The sequence below is a fragment of the Biomphalaria glabrata genome, chromosome 7, assembly GCF_947242115.1.
Source record: "Biomphalaria glabrata chromosome 7, xgBioGlab47.1, whole genome shotgun sequence".
Lineage (NCBI taxonomy): Eukaryota > Metazoa > Mollusca > Gastropoda > Planorbidae > Biomphalaria > Biomphalaria glabrata.
In genome coordinates, this window is record NC_074717.1 from 3,306,010 (window position 1) to 3,322,636 (window position 16,627).

General features: G+C 38.9%; 1 protein-coding gene across 2 annotated transcripts in view; it reads right to left on the bottom strand.

The window, feature by feature from the left end:
* The window catches only part of LOC106067795 (uncharacterized), a 262,134-nt gene extending 252,220 nt beyond the window's left edge, over positions 1–9,914 (bottom strand). Inside the window, exon 1 of one of the 2 annotated variants that reach the window (XM_056034309.1) lies at positions 9,722–9,914. The gene's annotated coding sequence lies outside the window, so the exon portion shown is untranslated. The remainder of the gene's footprint in view (positions 1–9,721) is intronic. The other variant, XM_056034308.1, reaches the window with a different exon arrangement.
* Between the last annotated feature and the right edge of the window lie 6,713 nt (positions 9,915–16,627).

Here is a 16,627-nt window from a genome sequence, read left to right on the forward strand (position 1 = left end):
GGGTTGCCTGAGCTAGCCAGGAAAACCAGTGACTTGGTAGAATTTAAGTCATTGGTTAATATGCATGACTAAATGCATGACGCGTAGGACGTAATCATCTTCTTTTTTTAAAGTAACGTCTGTATTATACAAGATAAAGATAAGAGTCTGTGACAGCGCCAACTTGCTTTAACTGACATAGAAGAGAGCACCAGATGGCTTGCGGCTTCAGAACGAGACAGCCGGTGGTCACTCACTAAGGCCGCGGAATACAGAGGACAGGCGAAAAGAAAATCTAAATCGGCCACCTGAGGACAATGGTTATTCCTGCGCTGGGTGTAGCAAATTATCATCATTAATCTTAGGACTCGAAGACAAGCCTTATTATTATGTGTAAGACAAAATTTGTAAACCCCGCACCTTTGACTCATAGGCGTAGTGAAGTGGGGGAGAGGGAACGATGCCCCAGGCTCCACCCTTAGGGGGGGGGGCGCCACATATAGAGAGGCGCCATATGATCAAATACTTTTTATGTATAAGCTTATATTTCTATGTAATGTTTTGGAAAATGGGGAGGGAGGGGGCTACAATAAAGTAGGCCTACCTTGCCCCGGGCGCACGTTTTACACACTACGCCTCTGAGTCCTTGTTATACCCCGCACAGCAATAAATCGTTTGTTAAAAAAAAAACACTGTATAACCGTCGGGTTAAATGCTTGAAAATACGGTATTGTAAAATAGAATTTCACTAACTTTTCTAGTTTTTTATATATATATATATATATATATCTAACACGGACAGACGGACCACAGAAAGCTAAATCGACTTTCTTCCATTGCGAAAAATTCAAACAAAAATTATGCATTTGTATAATTATCTTTTTTAACTCTATATTCTTTTAAAGCCAATGAAGCGGAAATGAAGAGACGTTATGGTAAGTATTTACTAATGAAGCGTTAGGGCCTACTCCTTTTATTTTATCTAATGTTACACATTTACACATAAGATACACAGCTTTATTGGTTTACGTATAGCTTGTATTGGTATATTTTGTAGTTAGTGAGAGTTGGGCAACTTACATGCGTCAAGAACACAATTTAAATAGCTTCCACTTAACGCTGCCTGCTACGCATAATGTGCATCTCCTCGAGGGGATCATGTCTCCACCCAGGAGAATAAAGAAAATCCACACCTATCCTCTATTAACTATTAAGATATAATAGAAGTGGTATAGATCTAAATATATATGCCAACCTGTATTTTTTTTTGCTACTTCGGAATGGCCGGCGGTGGTATACCAGAAGCAGATACAACTATCTTTGAAATCAGGTGGCATTCTTCTTCTTCTTCTAGCCAGCTTTATTGCTGCTGAGCTGTGAGCTCTTTTGCAGACTGTGCCAAGGAAAAAAAGTGTGCTGTTTTCTTCAGTTGTTCAGCACTGCCGTACAGGGTGTTGGTTATGTTGGGCTGTAGTGGAAGAAGGGTCTGCCTAAGGTGGATTAGGGAGGGGCATTCAAAGAGGATATGGTTTACGGTTTCAAAGGGGTGGGCGCAATGTCTGCAAAGGGGTAGTTGTGTGGAGTTTATTTTGTTCAGGTGGTAATTTAATAGTGGTGTGTGTCCTGTTCTTAGTTGGAAGATTGTAGATTGTTCTTTGCGGGGGAGGAAGTTAATACTGTCCAGTTTGTTAGGCGTAGTCATTTCTCTGTACATGGCTCTGCCTGTGTTTCCTGATGCCCATTGGTTGAGCCACTCCTCTTTGTGATTGTTGACTAACATTGACCCTAGGGTGAGGAAGTTAACAGGTCTATCTGGTTGTTCCATAGATGTACCTGCCTTTGATAGCTTATCTGCCTTTTCATTTCCCATGATGCCAATGTGTCCAGGGATCCACTGTAGTGTAATATTGATATTTAATTTTGATATCATCTGGTGGATTATCACAATGAGTGTTGTCAACTCTCTTGGGCTGTTTGAGGTGCTGCTGTTAAGTGCTTGCAGAGTAGATTGGGAGTCTGTAAAGACAACAATATCTGATGGTGGTTGCACTCCTTCATATAATTTGTTTTCCACTGTCAGAAGTGCTATGGTAATTGCCTCAATTTCGACTTGGAAGTTTGAGCAGTAAATCAGGTGGCATAAACCATGATAAACCTCATTGTTTATATGCCCTCCAGTTAACACTAGTAGTCTGCATAACTACCAACCTTCTTTACTTCTTTACATGTACAGGGTACCTACAAGGTACCCATAACCCCTGTAAAGTAAAGTTCCCCTTTCAGACCTTGTGGTCTATAGGGCAGATGATGTAAAAGGTCATAAATTTACAATTATTAGCCAGAGCTGACGTCGTTCATGGAACTTAAGCAGCCCTTGTTGGGTAACATTTCAGCTGTGACTAGCACGTGAAGGTTCGTTAAACGTTTATCAAGGGAGAAAACTTCTTTTTGTCAGATTTTTTGAATTGAAGGGAAGTAACACACTTAAACTTTACGATGAACTCTTTAAGATTATAAATAATAATACCGGCATCATTTAAAAAAAAAAAATGAATAAAAAAATATTCGGTATTGATTTTAAGTTGATAACAGCAGTGTAAATATTTTCATTTCAAAATAGGACTGTTTAAAATTCATAAAAAAAAAACGTTATGTACCTATGGATTCCATACATAGCAGCATAGTTTCGTTCTTTCCATTTCAGAGAAGTGTAAAGGATCATGGTTTATAAGAGCATGCTTAGCAAGTAAGTAAGAATCAGCTTTATAAAGAAGAAATTGAGTTTAAAAATACTTTTATGTTATCTTAATAGTTAACTTTTATTAGCTTGCAAACATTTATGGACACTGTGAATACTGTTAGACAGTTAGTAATGTTAGGGATTTAGTTAGTATAGAGACGCACCATAGTTGACAGACTTTGAACGCCACATTTAGCGACGTCACGGCGTAGTGGGTTATAGTCATAGACATAAATAAATATAGACTGGCCGAAGGAAGTAACTTCATGTAACTTGAAAACATGTATATCTATTGTATTCGGATTTCCGAATTATGAAAAATTGCATGATCTTCATTCTTAGAGATTAAACAAAACACTAATGAAAATATTGTAATACTTATATAGGTTATGGCTGAAATAGATATGAATACTTAACTTTTATACTGCTCATAAATGCTGTATAATAAAGTACACAAAATTGCAAGTCACAAATTTTCGTTTCATAAAACTCTTTAATCGGCCAGTCTATATTTATTTATGTCTATGGTTATAGTCTATTTATGAGTCCGTTGGTGTTAAGACTTCCGGGTAGATAACTCCGTATTACGGACAGAGCTTCGACTGTGGCCTTTTCAGAATTAAACTCCGTTCAAGTATAAAACGGTTTGGACTTTGCCTTTTCTACTTGTGAGATGTGTAGCTCTTGTTCTGTTGTAGTTTAAGCGCATTGAATACATCTGTACAAGAAACTCAGATATGGACATCTGTGGAAGTCACGACAAAATACTGATTTTGAAAAAAAAAATAAAAAAACGAATCAAACTATTTTTCTAGAATTGGAGACTTTATCTGGTGGAAGATGCCGGGCCGTGAGCTCCACAGGGCAATGAGTAGACCAGACAAATGCGTGGTGGGAACTTAATCGTGCGGAACAGGCGGTCCTAGCCCAGCTCAGAGTCGGGCACTGTCCAATTGGTGCTTACTTCGGCCGGTGGAGGGAAAACTAAGACACACGGTGCCGCCACTGCAATAGAACACATTCTTTACGAATGCAGAGTTCCGCACGAAGGACGATTGGGACAAGGATTTGATAGAAAGCTTATCCAGCCTGGGAGATGACGGCATGCTATAAAGCGCTATAAAGATCAACCCAGGCGCCATTTTGCCCTCACTAGCATAGAGAAAAGGAGCTGGCAACAGATAGCCTCTGAGAAAAAAAAAAGAAAAGAACTTAAATAGACCGCCGGAAGACAACGGCTTTATCTGCATAAGGTTCGGAAAAATATGCAGGTCGCAAATGGGTTTGCGAAGTCATGTGATAGCACTGCTCTCATCCTTTGTCTTCGGAGTCAAAGACATCGCCATTATTATTTGTAGCACTGTGTACGGCTAGCTACATAAGACGTTTTCTTTTCATAGCTGGGGTAGCCAGCCGATGTTAAATGAGCCCCCTCCTGCCCAAAACTTTCTAGTTCATGCCCTTCTCCCGCCAGTGATAATAGTTTGGCATTTCCCCAATATCCCGAAGGAGTTGGACACCGCTATTAGAGGCTATTTTAAACGCATGCCAGTGAAAACAATCGATAGGTAAGATACATATAACCATTACCACTTCCGGCTTATAACAAGCAGACGGTAGCTATTAAATGACTTCCTTGAATGTCTTAATAGTATTTCAGTATCTGCTTTGACAACTTTGTTAGAGGCTATTTTAAACGCATGCCAATGAAAACAATCGGTAGGTAAGATGCATATATCCATTACCACTTCCGGCAATAACAAGCAGACGGTAGCTATTAGATGACTTCCTTGAATGTCCTAATGGTATTTCAGTTGTCATGTAACAGATTTTCGTATCTGCTTTTCCGTTCACAGGAGGCACTAACATAAGATCAAAGAGGTCAGATCCCAGTCTGGATACGAAATCATTCACAGAGAAAATCTATCAGCTATTTAACGTGAGTATTACATTTGGATGACAGGATACAACCAAATAATGTCAATAATTATGCAAATCATTTTTTCGTAAAAGTACATTACTTAAAATTAAAAACAACAACAACTCCAGGGGAGGTAAGTCTTCAAATATGATTAGGTCAGACTTTTTCATTGATATCTCTGGCTTAATTGATGGATTCGCACATTGGTACAGAAAAATAAGAACCAGAGATCACGATAAAAAAATTATTAACGGCTCATTTTTTTTTTTATAACCTCGATTAGTGAAATGCAAGTTTAAATGTTTTGTTGTTTTTTTAATGCAAGAGATTTTCGATCTGAACATTCACTGCCATTGTAAGTCTCTAAACGGGATTACTTATTTATGACATAATCTTGTTGCACCATTTATGGAACATAGATATTAATCGTACTGAACAAATCTTAAACAAATGTTTCAATTATTAGATGTTAACAATGGAGTTTAAAATCGAGTAATTTAATGTGATGTGATATTCTAATTATATGTTATTAATCATAACTAAGCATACATATAGATAGATATAGGGTTACCAGGCAGCCATATACCCAAAGGAGGACAGAAGGGAGGACAAACCCCGATAAAGTATAACAAAGGAGGACCAAAAAGTAGAGTCTTACAAAGAATGACAAAAGGGAGGACAAAGTCTCACCAAGAGAAAAAAAAAGGACAAAGTCTTACAAAGGAGGACAGAAAAGAGGACAATGCCGTACAAAAGAGAACAAAAAAGATGACAAATTCTTACAAAAAAGGACAAAAAGGAGGACAAGGTCTTAGAAAGGAGAACAAAAAAAAAAGAGAAAAATCTCTTACAACGGAGGATAAAAAGAGGAAAGATTCTCACAAAGGAGGACAAAAAGGAGGATAATGTCTTACAAAGATGGACAAAAAGAGGACTAATTCTCACAAACGAGAACAGAAAAGAGGACATTGTCTTATAAAGGACAAAAACGAGGACAGTCTTACAAAGGAAGACAAAAATGAGGACATTGCCTTACAAAGGAGGACAAAAAGGAGGACAAAACATTTCAAGAGGAAGACAAATAAGTAAAAGTCAACTTTAACCTTTGGGCTTATATTTCTATGAATCAATATAGACTCATTACTAAACCATTGGCTGTAATGCATCTTCATTACAAATTTATTTTTCATAAAGTCTTTTCGCTGTAGTCCAGCATTCGCGCCAACATTGGCCACCTTTTGTCTCGAAGCCTGGGCATTAGCTTCGGTCGAAACGACGTCGTCTTAGTGAGGGAAAAAAATAGCTAGCTGTGTTATGGAGTGTGTGTGTGTGTGTGTGTTTATCTATGGTAAAGGTGGGAAGAGGTTAGCAATTGATTGTGAATGGTGCAAGATAAACGGCGTTGTCGTCAGCGGTCTTAGGTAGGAGACGACTCCGGAACGCCGGAGTGAAAAGACGTGTTTTTGTAGCGAGTTTGATTTGGTCCAGAACACCATTTTCATATTATTACTAAAATCTACCACATTTATTCATTTCATTTAAAATGGATTTTGTTTATACGGGGTTTAGCTCCCTTTTTGCTATAGAAGTAAAGTTTCCCCTTTCAGACTTTGCGATCTATAGGGCAGATGATGTTAAGGTCATCTGCTTCTTTGGCCAACAGTTAAACGAGCATGGTATAATTTTGCCAGCACAACGACTGACCGCCTTTACTTTACCCAACTAAAGTCAGGTACCCATTAAAGTTGGGTGAACTCAGGGGCGCGCTAAAAATCCCGGTGAATTCACCGGGATTCGAACCCAGGCTCGGAAGCCAAGCGCTTAACCAACACGCCCCCATGTAACTGCTGATATTTAATATTCACAGAAATAGTTTAGAACCTCTGTGCGCTCAATAAAGTTGAAAAATAGTTGAACACTATAAGCACAGTGCTGGTTGCATATCCCAGGGGCGTAGCTAGGAATTTTCCATCATTTGGGGACCCGGGAGGGCTTGACCTCAAATGGGGCCCCCTCTACCCCCACCCAAGCTACGCCACTGGCATAATAATTTCTTTTTTCGTGATGGCCAATTTTATACATTATTTTTCTTTCTTCCTCAGTTTCTTTAATGTACCAACTGCAACAGCGGCCAGACTTAATGGGGCAAAGAGCCAAAAGGGGAGTTAATTTCAGGAACGCCATTCAGAGTTTCCTTTTCTTTCTTTTCTTATCCATTTTTGAACAAAGTTGCACGGATGCATACATGTGTGCATTCTAAAAATAAAGTGTTAGTGTTTTCATGATAGTATTTTAATGTTGTTGTTTTATTTTTTTTTTTTTGTTTTTTTGTTTTGGTGTACTATCACTAGGTACAGTATTGTTCTTTAAATATTAAATATTTATTGAATTATGAAATAATAATGCGGCATCACACTCAAGACGTTTATTATCATTTTATTTCATTATTTGTTAATTTAATTTATTTTTTTTATATAAATAAGAAATATATAAAGCAAGAATATTTCCAGCCAAGATTATATTATAGCCACTTATATAATGATAATAATAATAATAAAAATAATCTCTATTGCCGTAAAGAAATTTGTCCTACAATTTGTGGATTACACCATAAAAAACATTATGTAATATGTAATAAAACGGAACCTCAAAACAATGAACATTGATTCTGACCATTGGTATGACTCAGCCCTAGACCGCACTAGTTGGAGAGAGACGGTGACCAAGAAGGCTATGGACAGTGAAAAAAACATGGGCCTCAGCTTTGGAAGAAAAGCGTACCATACGAAGAATGACCAGCTCCTCTACCACCAAAGCGAAAGCCACCTCATGTGGACGGGAGTGTCTCTCCAAAATAGGGCTCAATAGTCACATGAAAAACCCTGACCCAAATGGTGATTTGTGCGAAGTTTCAGTCTGATCAGATATGTGGTAGAAACAACGCGTACACACTTTTACCAGACAGACAGACAGACAGACAGACATAGTGAGTGATAAACGTTTTGTAATAATGACAGAAAGGGCAATTTAGAACAGACGAATAAAAATGATAAATTGAAGAAGATTTGAATAATTTAGGAGGTTGAGTAAGATTAGTAAACAAACAATAATACTTTTTAAAAACAAAGTTAAAGGGAAAGAACCGCTTATTACTGCAGTTTATCTAAAAATTACAGAGCTTAACGACCTTTCTGCTCTATAAAAAATTAATTATTAGTTCTAAATGATTAATTTATTGGTTAATTTGGATTGATTCGTGTATTGTCATCGACTATGAATAATTCTGCAAAATTTCAACTTGATCCGAGATTGGAAAGTGGGAGAAAAAACGTGTCAAAACGTAATAAGGGGATTAAATCCATATATACATCCACCACTCTCATTTAGTAACATTAAGTAACATTTATTCACCTTATTTTGATATCAAACAAAATAACTAATCACCGACAATAATGTAACTAATTGGTTGATTTTTAAAATTTTTTTCATGTCTTGTCACGTTTAATGAATAATTATGCAAAGTTTTAACTTGATCCGAAAATGGGGGAAAACAACAACATGTTCAAGCGTTTTACCAGACAGACAGAGTGAGTTGATATAAGCTTTGCATAGAAATAGTTCGAGATATACCTCCTACAGTACGTTTAGGGTCAGCATTGAACTTTTCAAATGTAAAGCTAAAATTTGTGTTTGTTTATTTGCCCAGTGTTGTACGTGTCTCGGATGTTCCTTCAGAGTTGAAGATAATCTACTTCCTAGTCCGAACCTCCTGCAGGACGACGGTGGATGGAAGCGGACAGGGTTTGAACCCGGGATCATCGATAAATCGAACGACAGTCCAGCGCGCAAACCGTACACCGGGAAGCTATATATCTAGATCTAGACGACTACAGATTTTAGTCTAGAACAGATTTAGATCAGATTATATACGGTTACAGTTTGTCACGGAGAGGTCATGATTTTTTTTTTCCGCCAGAAATGTGCGTAACAACGACCACCGTCTGGTTAAAACATCGCTTTTAGAAGCCTCCAGATGCATCAATATTTCAGCAACAAAATATGTTGTTGATCTTATAAATTTTTTTTAGCCAAATAAATTTCAACCCAGTATCATAAGATGACACAGAAGAGTGATACAGAACCATAGACATAAATAAATATAGACTGGCCAATTAAAGAGTTTTATGAAACGAAAATTTGTGACTTGCAATTTTGTGTACTTTATTAAACAGCATTTATGAGCAGTATAAAAGTTAAGTATTCATATCTATACACACCTATATATATTGTAAATAAAGAGGCAGTGTAGTTTTGTTTAATCTCTAAGAATGAAGATCATGTAACTTTTCATATTTCGGAAATCCGAATACAATAGATATACATATTTTCAAGTTACATTATGTTACTTCCTTTTTCCAGTCTATATTTATTTATGTCTAGATACAGAACATAATGATTAAGCTTTTTTTTTTAAAAGAAACATTTTCATTACTATGTCAGGATGTAACACAATGCACTACGGCCTCAACAAGCCCCTTCATGCACTCTGCATAAGTTAAGTTAAAATGCTCACACTACAGAAAGACCCAAACTTAGTTAAGAAGTAAAGTTCCCCTTTCAGACCTTGTGGTCTATACGGCAGATGATGTAAAGGTCATCTGTTTCTGTGGCCTACGGTTAACGAGGGTGTCATGTGGCCAGCACAACGACCAACCGCCTTTACTTTTTCCCCAACTAATGTCAGGTACCCATTTAAAGCTGGGTGGACTCAGAGGCGCCCAAAGATTCCGAAATGAAAATCCCCAGTCTTCACCGGGATTCGTACCCGGGACCTTCGGTTCGGGAGTCAAGCGCTTTACCGCTCAGCCACCGCGCCTCCAAACTATGTAAACATCTAGATCTATTATATAGGGTTGTAGTTTGTCATGGGATAGCCTGGATGCTCTTAACGAAAGTTATGTATAGATAGGATTTAAAGGAACGGGCTTGTAGACCCACAGAGATGACAAGATAACCCAGACAGGACTTGCACTGCTGAAGGCCTTAGGCCGGCCCTGGTTGAAACAATAAAAATAACTCACCGATGGCCGGTATATCACTCTGATTGCAGCAGACGTCTCGCACAATTCAGTCAATAATCCCGTAAAAGAAATATTTACACAATACTCCAAATCGACCTAACATACACTGATCCACAAACACAGAAAGAAAAATAGTCCTCAATCTCACAATCAAGGAAATCCAAAACTATTGTCGTCTAACACACTAACACACTTAATGAGGTCATATACGCCAGACAGCTTATAAATGTAAAAAAAAAAAACACTAGTTCGCACGTGCAAAAACTAAGGGGGTGATAATCTATGTATATAATTCTCTTCATGGCTCAAGAGTTTGGACACCACATAAAGGAAAGATCACTCTTTTAGTTTTGCAAGTCGACGAACTAGAGTTACCTTATGTAATTTGTTAAGAGGGGAAAAAAGAAGGGGGGGGGGTGTAGAACAAGTTGTGTTCACCCGTCACTAAATAGCAGGGCCGAACTTAACCATTGTTGAGCCCTATGCGATACGGATTTCGCCGGGCCAAGTTTGCTAAGGGATACGGATAATAAGTGAAAATTAAGTGTTTGTATAAATTCGTCTTTGCATTTTATTCATTCTTTACTACTTACAGAATTACTCTACGAGCCTTGCGTGTAGCGAAGTCACACAGTATATCATAATAATCATCATAGCAATTCTGTTTCCTGCATAGATCACGCTCAATAGCATCTTCCAAGAAACAATAATAATATACAATCTTGCTCGGTAAGCCCCATGTTGAAACGAGTCATAGTTCCCTATTCAGTCCATGTGATCCATAGGGCTAATGATGTTAAAGGCCATTGTTTCTGTGGCCTACTGTTAACGAGGGCGTTATGTGGCTAGCACAATGGCCAACCACTTCACTTTTCCCCAACTAAAATCAGGTAGCCATTAGATGTTGTTAGTTGGATGCTTTGATACATTCACAGGTGCAAAATATAAAAAATAATATAAAAAAAAAGCTTATATTAATTAAGTTAATTGTATCAATTAGTTTGGATCAGTCATGTAATTAAATTTGTAATAGATCTAGCATCTTTACGGTACTCAGGCAACGCCGCCTGCACTGGCTCGGACATGTTCACCGGATGGAGGACAACCGCATCCCAAAAATCATTCTGTATGGGCAACTTGCGTGTGGCTCATGAAAAACTGGTCGCCCCCACCTCAGTTATGTTGATGTGATAAAAAGGGATTTAAAATCAATGAACATTGATACTGACCATTGGGAAGACATAGCCCTAGACCGCACTAGATGGAGAGAGAAAGTGTTCTAGAAAGCTATGGACAGCGAGAAAACATGGGCCTCGATTCTTGAAGAAAAGCGTGCCACACGGAAAATGGCCAGCTCCCCTACCACCAAAGCGAAATCCACCTCGACATGCAGTATATGTGGACGGGAGTGTCTCTCCAAAATAGGGCTCCACAGCCATATGAAAAAGTGTTCGAGATGAACCATAGTCGTTTCACGACTGAAGGAGGCCAATGAATAGATCTAGGCCAACAACAATAAATCTGTGCGAATATAAATAGTTTTAGCAATTGTTTTTGTTTAGCGCGATTTCATTTTTTTAAGCTTTCTCAATACGCTATGATCTTATCACTTATCTGGACCAACTTGTTCAACACCAAACAAAATAATAAATTACCAAAAGTTAATTAACTAATTGATACATTTTTTTTATTCTTGAGTTGTCAGGTAAAAGAAATAATTGTGCAAAATATCAGCTTGATCCGAGATTGGGTGTTAGAGAAATAACGTCTAGGCCTACAGACTTTTTACCAGACAGACAGAGTGATTTGATACAAGCTTTGTAAAAACATTCTAAGAGATTTTGAAATATATATATATATATAGGCCTATATAGTTTATGTAACCAGGCCCTGCGCTCGTAGTGCACACCACCAGCGTACTAATTGATTACTGAATATGGACTGAATGTGAACGAAATGTTGGCATAGTAAGGAACGACTTCATTTCAGTCTGATTGGAATTTTAAGGATGAACATCTTCAGATAGTCTTTGGGTCAATCCGCCTTGAGTATCGAAAGGAGAAATGCCAGTGGACGGTTCAGAAAGCAGCGAAAGTTCTCTGGTTGTCTGATCAAGACTTTGTCTTGTGAAACTTTGAAGGGCCGCCTACGTTCCGGAGACTTTGTGAAGGAAACCGTTCATATTCTCATTGTATACTCCTCAACATAAGACCACCAGTTATTTGTTTTATGAGAAGGTAATGATTTCCCTTTGTTTATAAGTTTTCTAGGCAGCATGTAGTTATTCCTTGAGAATTAGAACTGCAAAACTGCCTGGGTGTATGCTATGTGGTACTGACTGTCATCACAAGGGTCCTGAAATCCCACCTGTTGCTGTGCCTTAAGAATTTGGCCTCTCTGGTCACAAAAGAAGTTGTAAGGGGAAAAGGTCATCTCTTTTATTGATATGACCTTAGACAACGTATTACGACATAAACACAGTCGTGTGTTTTTGTGTTGACAGTGAGAACAGGTTAGCTATGCAGTGTGAATGATGCAGGATAAGTGTCATTGTTGTTAGCGGTCTTAGGTAGGGGAGACAACTTTAAGGAATACCAGATTGAAAAGACATGTTATTGTAGGGAGTAGGAGTTCAATGTCCTGAGGATATGGGGTTGGAAAAACACTAGGAATGAAGCCAAACATCCTCGGAATGTAGGGTAGGAAAGACGCAGTGAATGGCGCCAAATGTCTTGAGGATGTAGGGTTGGAAAGACGCCGTGAATGGCGTCAAACGTCTTGAGGATGTGGGGTTGGAAAGACGCCGTGAATAGCGCCAAATGTCTTGAGGATGTAGGGTTGGAAAGACGCCGTGAATGACGCCAAATGTCTTGAGGATGTGGGGTCGGAAAGACGCAGTGAATGACGCCAAATGTCTTGAGGATGTAGGGTTGGAAAGACGCCGTGAATGGCGTCAAATGTCTTGAGGATGTAGGGTTGGAAAGACGCAGTGAATGGCGCCAAATGTCTTGAGGATGTAGGGTTGGAAAGACGCCGTGAATGGCGCCAAATGTCTTGAGGATGTAGGGTTGGAAAGACGCCGTGAATGGCGCCAAATGTCTTGAGGATGTAGGGTTGGAAAGACGCCGTGAATGACGCCAAATGTCTTGAGGATGTGGGGTTGGAAAGATGCCGTGAATGGCGTCAAATGTCTTGAGGATGTAGGGTAGGAAAGACGCCGTGAATCGCGTCAAATGTCTTGAGGATGTAGGGCTGGAAAGACGCCGTGAATGGCGCAGAATGTCTTGAGGATGTAGGGTTGGAAAGACGCAGTGAATGGCGTCAAATGTCTTGAGGATGTAGGGTTGGAAAGACGCCGTGAATGGCGCCAAATGTCTTGAGAATGTAGGGTTGGAAAGACGCCGTTAATGGCGCCAAATGTCTTGAGGATGTGGGGTTGGAAAGACGCCGTGAATGGCGCCAAATGTCTTGAGGATGTGGTGTTGGAAAGACGCCGTGAATGGCGCCAAATGTCTTGAAAATGTAGGGTTGGAAAGACGCCGTGAATAGCGTCAAATGTCTTGAGGATGTAGGGTTGGAAAGACGCAGTGAATGACGCCAAATGTCTTGAGGATGTGGGGTTGGAAAGATGCCGTGAATGGCGTCAAATGTCTTGAGGATGTAGGGTTGGAAAGACGCCGTGAATAGCGTCAAATGTCTTGAGGATGTAGGGTTGGAAAGACGCCGTGAATGGCGCAGAATGTCTTGAGGATGTAGGGTTGGAAAGACGCAGTGAATGGCGTCAAATGTCTTGAGGATGTGGGGTTGGAAAGACGCCGTGAATGGCGCCAAATGTCTTGAGGATGTAGGGTTGGAAAGACGCAGTGAATGGCGTCAAATGTCTTGAGGATGTAGGGTTGGAAAGACGCCGTTAATGGCGCAGAATGTCTTGAGGATGTAGGGTTGGAAGGGCGCTGTGAATGGCGTCAAATGTCTTGAGGATGTAGGGTTGAAAAGACGCCGTGAATGGCGCCAAATGTCTTGAGGATGTGGGTTTGGAAAGACGCCGTGAATGGCGCCAAATGTCTTGAGGATGTTGGGTTGGAAAGACGCCGTGAATGGCGCCAAATGTCTTGAGGATGTGGGGTTGGAAAGACGCCGTGAATGGCACCAAATGTCTTGAGGATGTAGGGTTGGAAAGACGCAGTGAATGGCGTCAAATGTCTGCAGAATGTAGGGTTGGAAAGACACCGTGAATGGCGCCAAATGTCTTGAGGATGTAGGGTTGGAAAGACGCCGTGAATAGCGCCAAATGTCTTGAGGATGTAGGGTTGGAAAGACGCAGTGAATGGCGCCAAATGTCTTGAGGATGTAGGGTTGGAAAGACGCAGTGAATCGCGCCAAATGTCTTGAGGATGTAGGGTTGGAAAGACGCCGTGAATAGCGCCAAATGTCTTGAGGATGTAGGGTTGGAAAGACGCCGTGAATGGCGCCAAATGTCTTGAGGATGTAGGGTAGGAAAGACGCCGTGAATAGCGTCAAATGTCTTGAGGATGTAGGGTTGGAAAGACGCCGTGAATGGCGTCAAATGTTTTGAGGATGTAGGGTTGGAAAGATGCCGTGAATAGCGCCAAATGTCTTGAGGATGTAGGGTTGGAAAGACGCAGTGAATGGCGCCAAATGTCTTGAGGATGTAGGGTAGGAAAGACGCCGTGAATAGCGTCAAATGTCTTGAGGATGTAGGGTAGGAAAGACGCCGTGAATAGCGTCAAATGTCTTGAGGATGTAGGGTAGGAAAGACGCCGTGAATAGCGTCAAATGTCTTGAGGATGTATGGTAGGAAAGACGCCGTGAATGGTGCCAAATGTCTTGAGGATGTAGGGTTGGAAAGATGTCTCACCATCAGACTTGTACAGTAAAGACTTCAATTTGTTTCTTCACTATCTCTGTATTCTCTAACTATAGCATTGATGTTGACAAGTGTAAATCGTCATCTTTCTGTTGGTGTTATTTATTACATAGACAAGAAATGAATAAATAAAAACATCTATAAATAAAAACAACTATAGCATTGATGTAATCAAGTGTAAATCGTCATCTTTCTGTTGGTTTTATTTATTACATAGACAAGAAATGAATAAATAAAAACATCTGGTAGGCCTAATTAATTATTTTGTTTGATACCAACAAGGGAAACAAATCCTTTAGTATTCACAGACATGGATGAATTTGTTAAAACATATTACTCCCTCACACATTTTCAGATTAATTTGATAATATATAATTATTTACTCTACCTTACAAAACATGCGCAGCAGGAGCATGCTTATCCCATAACCCAGAGGTTCATGGATCGGAACCTCGCTATGCTACCACTTAATAAACTAGAAAAGCCTCACTTGATAACCATAAATAACGACACCAGATTCATGAGTGAATTTATTTCGACCTTGTTAACACACACGATACATAACAATCCAACATTCAATCCTTTAGTCAAGGGGAATCATTACAGATACTTATATAAACAATGTCAACAACATAAATCAATTTAAAAAATACACAACTAGTCAAATAATTATTTGTAATTGATATCAAATCAGGGAAATAACTTGTACACTATTGATATACTTTTTTGGGCAGAGTTCTTCCCCTTTAGTTAAGCTTTTTTTTTGTTAATGGAATTTTTTAATTTGCTTGTTTAAAAATCTTACTATAGAATGAAGCTGTAGGTGGGTCTTAACTTTATTTTTAATGGTCTAAAGTAAAAAAAACTAAAGATGATGAAAAGGTCATTTGTTTTGTGGTCCACAGTTAACAAGGGTGTCGTGTGGGCAGCACATTGAACAACCAATTTTACTTTTCCCCAACTATTTCATAGTACCCAATTTGTATGATAGCAGTGAAAGATTCAAACTTTATAGTATTCAAACTTTATAATAGCAGAAAAACATTAAATCTTTATTATTGCAGTAAAGCGTTTCATTTTATAATAGCAATGAAACATTAAAACTTGTTATTATAGCATTGAAAAATTAAAACTTTATAATAGCAATGAAACATTAAAACTGAGTTTAACCCACTATCTAAATTACTTCATTTCACCTTATTGACGATAAGGTAGACACTAATTTAGAAAAAGTATATCTCACCTGTTATACAGAAATGATTTAAATCTATATGCAGATAACGCGCAAAGTTACACACCATAATTAAAACTTACGTGACGATATGTTTCTTTTGGCCTGGATAAGTAGACCCTATGGTATAAATTTAACATTGTAAAAGTGCGAGGCAGCCAACACCAACATTGCATTTGTAGGCATCGAGGGAATTTAACTCTGCCTCTCTTTATAAATATCTTGGGATAAACCAGAACGCCACAATAAACCTTAAAAAATTAAAAAAAAGGACTGTCTTTGTAAATATAAGCAAAGATTTTCAAAAATCCTCAACACTAAACTGTCTGGCGGTAACCTCATCGCTGCAATAAATAGTTGGACCATCCAGACCGACCTACATGACATTTACAGACTATTGAAAATACTACGAACCAAATTTTGATGTTTAACCACAAGTCCTCCTCGCCATTGGTAAGAAAAAACACTCCACGGAAAATTCCCTGCATTATTAGATGGGGAAAACATTGACAAGGCTGCTTCTCTCCCCTAAAACTGAAGGCTTTGTTACAGCAATACAAGACAGAGTAATTAGGAGAAAAAAAAATGAGAAACGTATCCTAGGACTCACTATTGTTGACTAATGCCAAAAATGTGGGTGAGTCAATTGAACACATAATGGCAGGATGTTCAGCCCTTTCGGAATATGCCAACCTAGGTCGCCATAACAAAGTTGCAAAGCTAATACACTAGCACTTGGCTTTGACACATAATTTGATCGGTAAGGATACTCCTCCTTATTAAAAAA